Source organism: Acinonyx jubatus, chromosome B2 (assembly GCF_027475565.1).
Source record: "Acinonyx jubatus isolate Ajub_Pintada_27869175 chromosome B2, VMU_Ajub_asm_v1.0, whole genome shotgun sequence".
Taxonomy (NCBI): domain Eukaryota; kingdom Metazoa; phylum Chordata; class Mammalia; order Carnivora; family Felidae; genus Acinonyx; species Acinonyx jubatus.
Genome location: NC_069385.1, coordinates 135,415,750 through 135,426,874, shown reverse-complemented (window position 1 = coordinate 135,426,874; position 11,125 = coordinate 135,415,750).

The window sequence follows — 11,125 nt, the reverse complement described above, 5'->3', positions numbered from 1 at the left end:
ACTGCTGAATTAAGTGGAGCTCTATTAGGGACTATCACTTTGCATGTCTAGATCTTTAAGAGGGGCACTAATCTGTTATCCCCTCTCCCCAACAGTGATGATGATGATTATCTTTGATCTCACTGTCTTGGCTGAAGGTGAAAGGGAGGGCAGTTGCAGTGCCTTCCACATGTCTTACACTATACTAGATCTTACTCCAGACCAAAGTTCTAAAGTGGGGACGATCCCAACTTTTTTTTTTTTTTAAGAGAGAGAGAAAGAGAGAGAGAGCCCAATGTTGGACTCAATCTCATGACCCTGGGATCACGACCCGAGCTGAAATCAAGAGTTGGATGCCCAACCGACTGAGCCACCCAGGCGCCCCATCCCAACTTCTGAATACGTCAGTTCTGATTATGCCTTTGGGGATTGGAGAAATGGCTACTAGGGTGTCCTTGGGCACAGGGACTTACTGTAAGTTGGACTTTGGCCAGGAGGTTCATTACCTCTTTGTGTCAAAGACTATCTATCCATGATACCCAAACTGAATGGGGCGGGTCCTCACTGCCAGTCAGTTGTGAATGACCCAGTCCCCAATCCCAATCGCTAAAAAAAAATTTATATATATATATATATATATATATATATATATGCATTGATTTTTGACTGTAGTAAAATAGGCATAACACAGAATTTGCCTTTTTAACTATTTTCAAGTAAATGGTTCAACGGCATTAACTACATTCACATTTTTGCACAAGCATCTCCAGAACTCTTTTTACCTTGCAAAACTGAGCATCTGTCCCTGTCAAATGACTCCCCATCCCTCATTCCTCCTAGTCCCTGCAAACCACCATTCTACGTTCTGTCTTTGTGAATTTAACTACTCTAGGTACCTCATATAAGTGTCATGCCGTATATAAGAGTATCGTACATATCATGTAAGAGTCATACGGTATTTGTCCTATTGTGGCTGGCTGATGTGAGTTAGTATGATGGCTCCAAAGTTCATCCATTTCGTAACGTATGTCAGAGTTTCCTTCCTTTTTAAGACGAAATAACATTCTAGTGTATGGATGTACCACATTTTATTTATCCATTCAGCTGTTGGTGGGCATGTGGTCAATCCCCATCCTACTGTCTGCTTTGTGGGACTGCTCCTGGTACCCCCTCTGGGACCGTGACGCCATGATGCTGAGGTGGAGTTAGAAATGCAGCAAACAGGATTGGGCAGAGGGGCTATCAGGCTTCCACACACATGTGATAGAGTCTCAACCAGCCCCATGGAGAGGTCTGGAGTGAAAATTAACCCATTACAGGAGTCCCACGTGGGTTTAAATGGCTGAGCTCTTGGAACGCAGTCTTGCTTAATCATTGGCTGGACCCTCCCTGAAAAGGGCATGACCTTGGCTCAGAAACTGTGATGGACCTGACGGAATTGACATTTGGGGGCTGTCTCTGACCACCCTCCTTGTAGCGGAGTCAGGCGTCCCTTCTTAGAGGCAATCAGCATATTGCTGTGTCTGCCCTAGAAAAAATTATCAACATTTTGCCAGTCTTGAATTATTAAAACACACTTGATTGGGTCAGTGAGTCTCTGGGCAAATTCTTTCTTTCCTGTCCTCACGAAATGCGTTTTTACCCTCAGCCAAAAGCCCGCCATTTTGGCCTCTTAAACCATGGTCCAGCAACTTAGATCCCACCCACGGTACTATCTGCAGGGCCAAAGGCTCATCTCTTCCACTGCCCTCTCTCCTCCTTAATCCCAGCCAGTGACATGAAGGAACGATGAAAATACCACCCAGTCTTCCAAGTCCTCCACTTCCTTGTTTCAAATTTCATATCCCTTAAAAATATATTGCTCGTCACTTAAATGACATTATTCACGCCCCTGAGAACAGTAGAGATGGACGAGGTTTGTGAATTCGAGAAACCTTGGAGAACTTTCTGTCACATCCCACCTTCTTCATCCAAGAAATTCGGGTCGTGGCCATTTTCCAAGGACCTGCCTCCACTTCTCAACATCGAGTCCCAGCTCCGAAGCCCCTTTTGTCTCACACCATTAGGGCATTCCCTGGCGTCCATCAGGGGTTGGTCAGTCTCCTCATCCTTCCGCCTTTTCTCCGGAAGTTTGAGCTTCACTTTCACTAGACAAGAGTCTGCAAAGCTCTAAGGATAGAGAATTTCTTTCCTTGGCTTTTTCTGTCTCTGTCACATTTCCCTAATCTTTGACTCCAGTTTTACATTTTGAACTTCCTACTTTTTGCGTTACTCCTTGCGTTTTCTCCAAGGCTGCCCCTCATATAGAGAGATGGTTTTTGTGCCCCTCACCTGGTTCTCAGTGATGAACACTGGTTTGCTTCTGAAGCGAATGCCTCTACTTATAAACATCTCCCATGCGGCACAGGTCCCAGGGACAATTCTGCGAGTTCCCACTTTTCCTGGTTAGGGTTGAGAGTCCAAAGGCGAGAGTGTCCATCCCAGACTTGCCGTCAGGGCTACTTTTGATAGCCACGCCATCATCCAATATCTCTCATGAGTCTGCTGGTCGGAGAGAATCTCCTGGCCCCTTCACGCCATCAAATTACCAACAATGACAAATGTTTGTTTAACGTTTATTGGATTGTCAGTAATTAACATCGTTCTGCCACAGCCACCAGATTGCAAAACACTGAGGAACCAGAGAGAAAAACGCTAAGGACTTCAGTGATTCATTCACTTCTCCCACATGCCAGCCTCTGCTGCAATGTCAGATTTAATTTTTGTCTCTCTGGATTTAGGCCGGCAAGAACAACTCGCCTACCTTGACTGTCTCCACATGCAAAACGGGATCAACATTTTCGTCCGAGTTGAATGATCAATTCTTACAAAAAGGTGAAACAATCAGTTTGACTCTTTTGCTTTGCACTTAGTTGTTGAGCTGAATTGACCGATCCAATAGCGACAGATTCTAAGGTAATGAAAAATACCGTTGGCATCTAGTTACATCACGTAGCAAGCTCTTTTGTGGGAATCCTGCCAGGTTCTGTATTGTCCTGCCTGGTCTGCAGGATATTTGAGTACTTCCAGTGACGGGGAGAGTGCTACTTCACCTACACTCGACTCAACCCATTTATTAATAATTCATCAAGTTGCCCTGGAGTTGGTATGGAGACATTTAACGGACACACACCTTAGTTTCACTAAAAAGTGTTCTCTTCAGCATAGTGTCCTAGAAAAGAGCCCAGGAAATATAGTTTTGTACTTATCTGGGACACTTCCTACACTGTCCACAGTTTTGCTCTAAATACACCTCCTAATGCCCTGTGACCATACCTACCCCCATCTCAACCATCCCTAGGACCTATCCATTATTTCTTCCAGAATCATCTGGACTCTATGCATGTAAGTCTCCTAAAAACTCTCCCTGGTGGGCCAAATATTTGGATAAGGGCCTGTTGAATACCCCCCCAAACCCTCCTACATTTATGACCTTCCTATGAGAAAGGGAGACCCAAGAGGTGACGCTATCTCCATGCTGTAAAAGGGGGTGATGGGGCTCCCTGGAATGATTAAATCATCATGCCACTGTCACCAGCCACCACTGACAGGCATATCTAACTGATTTATTCATCTACCCATTCCTTCTCTGTCTTAGAATTCAAGGCGATGCATAGAAGGCATATAGTGAGAAAAAAACTTAAAAGTAATTGTCAACCCCTCCCCTCCCCCGCCCCCAAACACACATACCACCGCCACCACCAACAACATCAAAACAGATGCCAAAGGGGAACAAAAAGCAACTAAAATCCAAACAGGTAGAAGGCTAAGAAAAAAACAAAAACCATAAGCCAGTATCTTATACTTTTGTTTATAATTAAACCACAAGTTTCTCTCTGAGCTTTCCAGAGAAAGAAGGCTCAGTTGGTAATTAACAGGGCCCATGAAAATTGATGAGCACTTAACTGCATACCAAGTGTTGGCTCGGGATCACGTTAGGCAATGAATGACATTTAAGTTATAAGAGTCAGCTACAAAAACAAAGGTTCCTGTTTTCCAGCCGTTTGGCAAAGACAAGGAGGAAGCGTGACGTCTGGAATGAGGTGTGGGACACGGGCACCGTCAGGCTCAGCTGTGGGGACAGGGAAGTACCACAGCCCTGCTGAAGGGCTGTGTCATCTTGTGTCAAAAATGCACATGGGGTTTTTTTTGGCCCAGAAATTCCATTTCTTTTTTTTTAATTTTTTAAAAAAAATTTTTTAACGTTTATTTTTGAGACAGAGAGAGACAGAGCATGAATGGGGGAGGGTCAGAGAGAGAGGGAGACACAGAATCCGAAGCAGGCTCCAGGCTCCGAGCTCTCAGCACAGAGCCCGACGTGGGGCTGGAACCCATGGACCGTGAGATCATGACCTGAGCCGAAGTCGGACGCTTAACCGACTGAGCCACCCAGGCGCCCCCAGATATTCCATTTCTAAAAACAAGTCCTAAAGAAATAAGTGGACAGGTACACAGAGATACATATCGAATGATATTTATTGATGTCTTATTTTTTAATGTTTACTTATTTATTTTGAGAGAGAGAGAGAGAGCATGTGCACATGAGCAGGGGAGGGGCGGAGAGAGAACGCGAGAGAGAGAGAATCCCAAGAAGGCTCCACAATGCCAGCGCAGAGCCTGACGCGGGGCTCAAACTCATGAACCACGAGATCATTAGCTGAAATCAAGAGCCAGACTGTTAATTGACTGAGCCACCCAGGTGCCCCTATTGATGTCTTATTTTTAATAATGAAAATTAAAAACAATCTAAATGAATGGGCAGAATAGAAAGCTATGCGGTGATTGAAAAAGAAACGTAGCTATATCTACACTGACCTGGACAGACATCCATGATATATATATTGGAAAGGTTAACAGATTCTGTGTAGTGCAATCACATTTTTATAAAAAAGGAGAACAACTATTTGCCAAAGTACGTCAGTGAATACGCATCTAAAATTTAAGAGTGGCTATTTCCAGATGCTGGGATCTTGGAAGAATGTTGCTGTCTACTTCGTCCTTTTCCATATTGTCTTAATTACTTCACGATGAGGATCGACATTACTTTCATTATCAGAAATAAAAAGATCCCTTGCTCGTGGCTCTGAGAGATGATAGAGTCTATCCAGTTCAACTCCTTTACTTTATAGATGAGGAAAATGTAGAACAGAGAGGTGGTCATGGGCTTTTATGAAATTTCCCTGTCCTTATAATTATTATTTTAATGTCTCTATACTACCGCAAAAAGTATGCTGATTAGGTGATTACGCTCATCAGCATTCGCACCACAGGTCGCACTCAACTTTGGCTTTTGCGCCGGATGTGGGAAGGGATTCCAGAGAACTGATGGAGCATCGTGTTTGAATTTGGTCGAAACCCAGTAGGTAGCCATCGCAGGAATGAAGGGTCCCCAACGGCGGGGCCACTCCCACCTCTGAGTCCTCGCCAGGTCACTCAACCCGTGGGAGACTTGGCCCCTGTCCCCGAGTTGCTACTCGTTTCTGGGGGATGCCGTATCCCCCCAGCAATAAGGTGGGCCGAAAGGGGACCAGAGCCTGCACTTGTGGCTCTGTGTTCTCATTCGTATGTCAGTATGGGTACAGGGCAACGGTAGTAGCACACTGGCCTATAAATAGATACACCAAAACAAAAATCGTGTCTCCAGTCGTAAAGTTGAAATAAAAGTTCACCTGGTGTCCCTGTGTAATGTGGTCCACGGGGAAGCTGGCTTCCAGCTGGCTTCCAGTCTGACCGCTCAGACTCAAGAAACTGTTTGGATTCTGATTCTATAAAAATGTGTTGGGTTGGGGGGAGGTAGGGATGGTAAGGGCAGTTCTTAGGGTTCCATATACCCTGGCTTAGAGGTAGAAGCAAATCTTTTGTACTTTGCTAACACTGGTGAAGCATTGATTGGGGCGACCTTTTCATTCTTCCCTTTTCAAAAGCATATCTTCCTAAAACATTTATGAGTACATAAACTGTTCTACATGGGCCAGTACAGGCACCGAGCTCCACCGATGGGGCACTTTCTTCTGCCTGGGCTTGGCTTGGGAAATCCTAAAGTTACAGACAGTTCAGGAAGGCACGTGGCAAAGACTTCTGCTCATGCTAATGTCCTGCTCGTGCTGTGTCTGAGCTTGCGGGTTGGGCCAGAGGTGCGGGCTTCTAAGGCGGAGTCGGCTTAGGACCCGAATATCAGGTCCCGTCCCTGGAGGAATGAGATACCTGGATGGAGTGTTACTTCTCTGTGTTCTGGAAGGGTCCCTGCGAGTTGGACCTACTGATGGGCAACTTCCAGAGTTTGAAAAAAAAAAAAAATCAGGAAAGTCCTCTTTGTCCTGACACTTGTAGACCAAGGCTTTGTAGACTTGACCTTGTAGAGCAGTTCTTCTGACTTCCAAGAACAGCTGAAGCATGGGCAGGGACCCAGCTGGGTTTGTGTCTTCTTTGCCCCCACTGCTCCCATGCCTGGGCTTTGGAGAAGCACGCTATTGCTTTCACAAGTATCCCCACAGATTACCCAAGAGAGGTACCAGGAAGCTGGTAGCTGAATGGGATGGAGGAGATGGAAGAAGGGAAGTAAAGATATTTTTCCCCATCGTTCTACAAGTTCTGCATCGTAAGAACCAGGGTCCTGAGAAAGACCACATCCAAAAATAGCTCCCGCTCATACTTGGATTCTACCACTTGGCATTTCCTTATTCATGCATTCACCCACCCATTCATTCACTCCGTCCATCCGTCCATCCATTCATTCACTCATTCACTTACTTATTCACTCATTCATTTGTTCATTCATTCATTTATTCACATCCACCCATTCATTCATTCACTTCTCTATTCACTCATTCATTTGTTCATTCATTCATTCATTCATTTCATTCATTCACATCCATCCATCCACCCATTCATTCATTCACTTATTTATTGACTCATTCATTTGTTCATTCATTCATTCATTCATTCACTCATTCATCGTGTCAGGCATTCCATGACTAGGATGTGATAGACACAGACCTAATCCCAGCCCTCACAGGATTTATAGAGTCTAGTGAAGAAGGAGATAGTAGCCAAAGAATTGCAGAAGTAAGTACTCGGTTTAAAAATGCCATGAATGCTCAGTGGAGAAGCACATGGTGCCGTGGCTATAAAATAAGGTAACCGGGCTTCATGAGGAGGTCCAGGGAAAGACTGATCATTACTGCTTGTTCCCTTCAGTGTAAGGAACTAATTCTAGTTGAAATTAACAACGCCTGGCTCAGATGACACTCAGGAATGAGGGAGAGACAGGTCTCTGATTTTGGAGGTGCTATATCATAGTTTCTTCCTCCTCCGAGTCTTTCTCCTGTATGTCACCTTTACTACTCCCACAAAACATGCGCACTTCTGACACCTCTGGTCACCAAACGCGTAGGGACTTTCCCCCACACCAAGCAATTCTCTGCCACGCCAGCTGGGTGCTACAATGTAACCCAGTTCTCACACTATCTTCCTGGAGTTAGTGTCGGATTCCACAGGTTAAGGGCTCAGTCCCCCAAGACTGCTCCCACCCTACCTCAGCTACCCGGGTCGTTACCTGGGCTTCTGATCAACCCGCGAGAAGGGTGAGGGCTCCACGACCCCCTCCTTGGGTTCAATTAATTTGCTAGAGTAGCTCACAGAACTCCCGGAAACACTTAACTTACACAATCGCTTTATTAAAGGAGATGATACGAGATACAGATGAACAGCCAGATGCAAAGACACAAAGTGCCTGCTGAGCACAGGAGCTCCTGTCCCCGTGGAGTTCGGGTCCATCCCCCTCCCCGTGTGGATGTGTTCACCCGCCTGGAAACTCTTGAGTCCCATATTACTGGGATCTCACCGTCTGTGGGTTCGAGCCCCGCGTCGGGCTCTGTGCCTGATAGCTCAGAGCCCGGAGCCTGCTTCGGATTCTGTGTCTCCCTCTCTCTGCCCCTTCCCCACTCACACTCTGTCTCTCAAGTCTCTGTCTCTCAAAAAATGAATAAATGTTAAAAAAAAAAAATAAAAGCAAGCAAGCACGGGTTGCACGGCATGGCCAGTCCTGTCCTATCTGACTATCTGAGGGCGAAATGTCACAGCAGGAAGCCCTGGCCCGGGGTGGAACACCAGTGTGACTATTACGGCAGGGGGGGGGTGTAAACATATTTTCCCACCCACAGGACACGAGCACCAATTGGTCAGAATGGATGGTAGCCTCGGGGCCAGAGAACTGTCAGTCCTGGAACTGGGGAGGTCTTCTGGGTTTTGGGGAGGCAGGGAAGCACTGGGAGTGAGGCTGGGGGCGAGGAACAGTGTCTGTTTGCCAGATAGCTCAATGTTCAACGGCACCCAGGCCACCTGTTGAATAATAACCCTATTACAACCTCAGTGACAGCTTAGCCAGAGGTTAAAAAAAAAAAAAAAAAAGAAAAGAAAAACAAAACCAAACCAAACAAAAACCAATGTATCAGTGTCTCTTTGATGGCAACTGGCCTGAAGTCTTGTTTAATCCAGAGAGTAATAAAAAAGAAATGTGGGCCAACCTGCAAAATGGGGAGAGTCAAAAGTCCACTTTCTTTTAAAAACAGATCTCGGGGTCTGGCATCCGAGGCCCCTGGGGCCCACGGTGTCCGCCCGGCGATAGCAGAGTGGAATCTGTCCCCCTGTGTTCAGGGCGGACTCCCCAGGTGATGCTTCTGTTGGCCCAGCCCTGAGGCCAAGGACGGGGGGGCCATTCAGCCTGTACTACTGTCTCATAGAAAGTGATTTCCCTGCGTCTGTGTCTCTATCAAAGTCAAGTCATAGAGGGACAAGAGCAAGTTATTTCAGGAAATATGGGCAAGAGTGTCTTTCTCTACAGAATAGAAAGCTCTTCCCACTCACTTTTAATATTGCAAAATTGTGTCTATGCCAAAACAGCGGACTCATCCCCCTTGTTCACCTCGTTCCCTGCCTGGTTTCTCCGGGCGCCGAGTTTATGAGCCGTCATAGTCGATGTTTCAGACGGTTCTTTTGATGCCTCCTTTGTGGCCCAGCTTGCACGAAGCTGGAGATGTGGGTCCGCGTTTTAACACAGTGATTCTCAGGCAGGTGGTCCGGGGGTCACCCTGGAGCAGGGGCTGGCCAGCGCTTTTTGCGAAGGGCCGGATGGTAAATATTTGAGGCTGTGCAGACCGCACTGTCTGTCGCAAGTACTCAGCTCTGCCGGTGTAGCTCGGAAGCCTTCAAGACAGTACGTAAATAAATTGAGACTGGCCGTGTTCCAGTGATACTTTATTTACACAACAGGAGGAAGGCGGGCAGGATGTGGCCCCCCGGGTTGCCGTTTGCTGACCCCTCTGGGCAACAAAATGAGACGGTTTATGACAGTACTGGGTGTATGGTGATGTCTGAGCCTGGGCTGCCCCGAGAGCGGAGCCTCCAGCAAAGACCGCCAGGCGGAGCGAGTGGCTTATTCGGCAAAAATCCCAGGAAACGGGGCTGAGACAGGGGTACTACATGGGGAGTGGGGGGGGGGGGGGGCATTCGATGCCAAGATGGCCCTAGGAGACTGGGAGGCTTACTTCCCAGACTCTGTGAGAATCCGGATGGTGGAGCCACTACCCGCCGAGGTTTGCCCCGTGAGTTCCTGACTCTCCCGCACCTCTGGGCTGTACGTGTGGGCACGGAGCGCACTCTGCAGAGGCCCTCAAGTCGGAGACGTCGGGGAGGGATGCAAGAGGCATGAGATTCATGCCTAAAGTGAGGCACGATGAGGTTGTGCCGGCAGGAAGCCTGCACAGACGGGTCATGGCGGAAGTGACGGGGAGGAACAGGGGAGATCAGTACAGAGGGGTCAGGGGTCATGGCGGAAGTGATCGGGAGGAAGAGGGGAGATCAGCACAGAGGGGTCAGGGGTCATGGCGGAAGTGACCGGGAGGAAGAGGGGAAGTCAGCACAGACGGGTCTGGGATCAGGGCGGAAGTGACCAGGAGGAAGAGGGGAGGTCAGCACAGATGAATCATGGCGGAAGTGACCGGGAGGAAGAGGGGAGGTCAGCACAGATGAATCATGGTGGAAGTGACCGGGAGGAAGAAGGGAGGTCAGCACAGACGGGTCAGGGTCATGGCGGAAGTGATCGGGAGGAAGGGGGGAGGCCAGAAGGATTTGAAGCAGTGGACAAGCAGGGCCTGATTCGGTGACCATTCAGTCACCCTGAAGCCGATCAGCATTTCAATTCCTTATTCTCAGGAGGGATCGAAGAGGACAGCAACGGCCTCCAGGCTCGCCATGCTTAGAAATGGTGCCATGTTGGGAGGCCTCCTGAAAATCCCAGCTGCAGACATATTCACTCTTAAGGGTCACAAAGCATTAGTTGATTCAAATATGTAGACAGTTCTGATTTCTTTCTCAATTCTGCTTGAGAGGCCATTTACACAAATACTTCTTAAGCACGAATCGCCACGCCACCATCCTGTAAAACACTTACTGGCACGCCCGTTTTACAGATAAAACATGAGCACAGAGAGGTTGAATAGCTGACACAGTTTTGCAAGTAGTTCCTGACCCCCGTTCTGAGCTGAAGTCCCTCAGTTACTACCTGGCAGAGGGAGATTGGACATCTTTTCGTTGGCCGCTGATTAGAGCCGATCTGGAGAGGAGAGGATATGGAAGTGATCGTCACTTGGTCCAGAGGGGGCATCAGTCAGCCAGCCAGTCATTTACATGGCACGTGTGGGGTTCTTACAGGCCATGGTGCGAAGGAGCCCAGGGTGGGTGGGAGGACTCAGGTAGCGAGCAGAGTTGTGCGGTGGCCTCAGCAGATCAGATGCTCTGGGATAACTGTTGTCTCTCTTAAAAAAATTTTTAATATATTTTTTTAATGTTTATTGATCTTTGAGAGAGAGAGAGAGAGAGAGAGAGAGAGACAGAGCTTGAGCAGGGGAGGGGGACAGAGAGACCCAGGGGCGGGGCAGAAAGAGACAGAGACCCAGAATCCGAAGCAGGCTCCAGGCTCTGAGCTGTCAGCGCAGAGTCTGACACGGGGCTCGAACGCATGACCTGAACCCAACTGAAGTCGGAAGCTGAGCCGACTGAGCCACCCAGGTGCCCTAACTGTTGTCTCTCTTAAAGGCATAGGACCCCT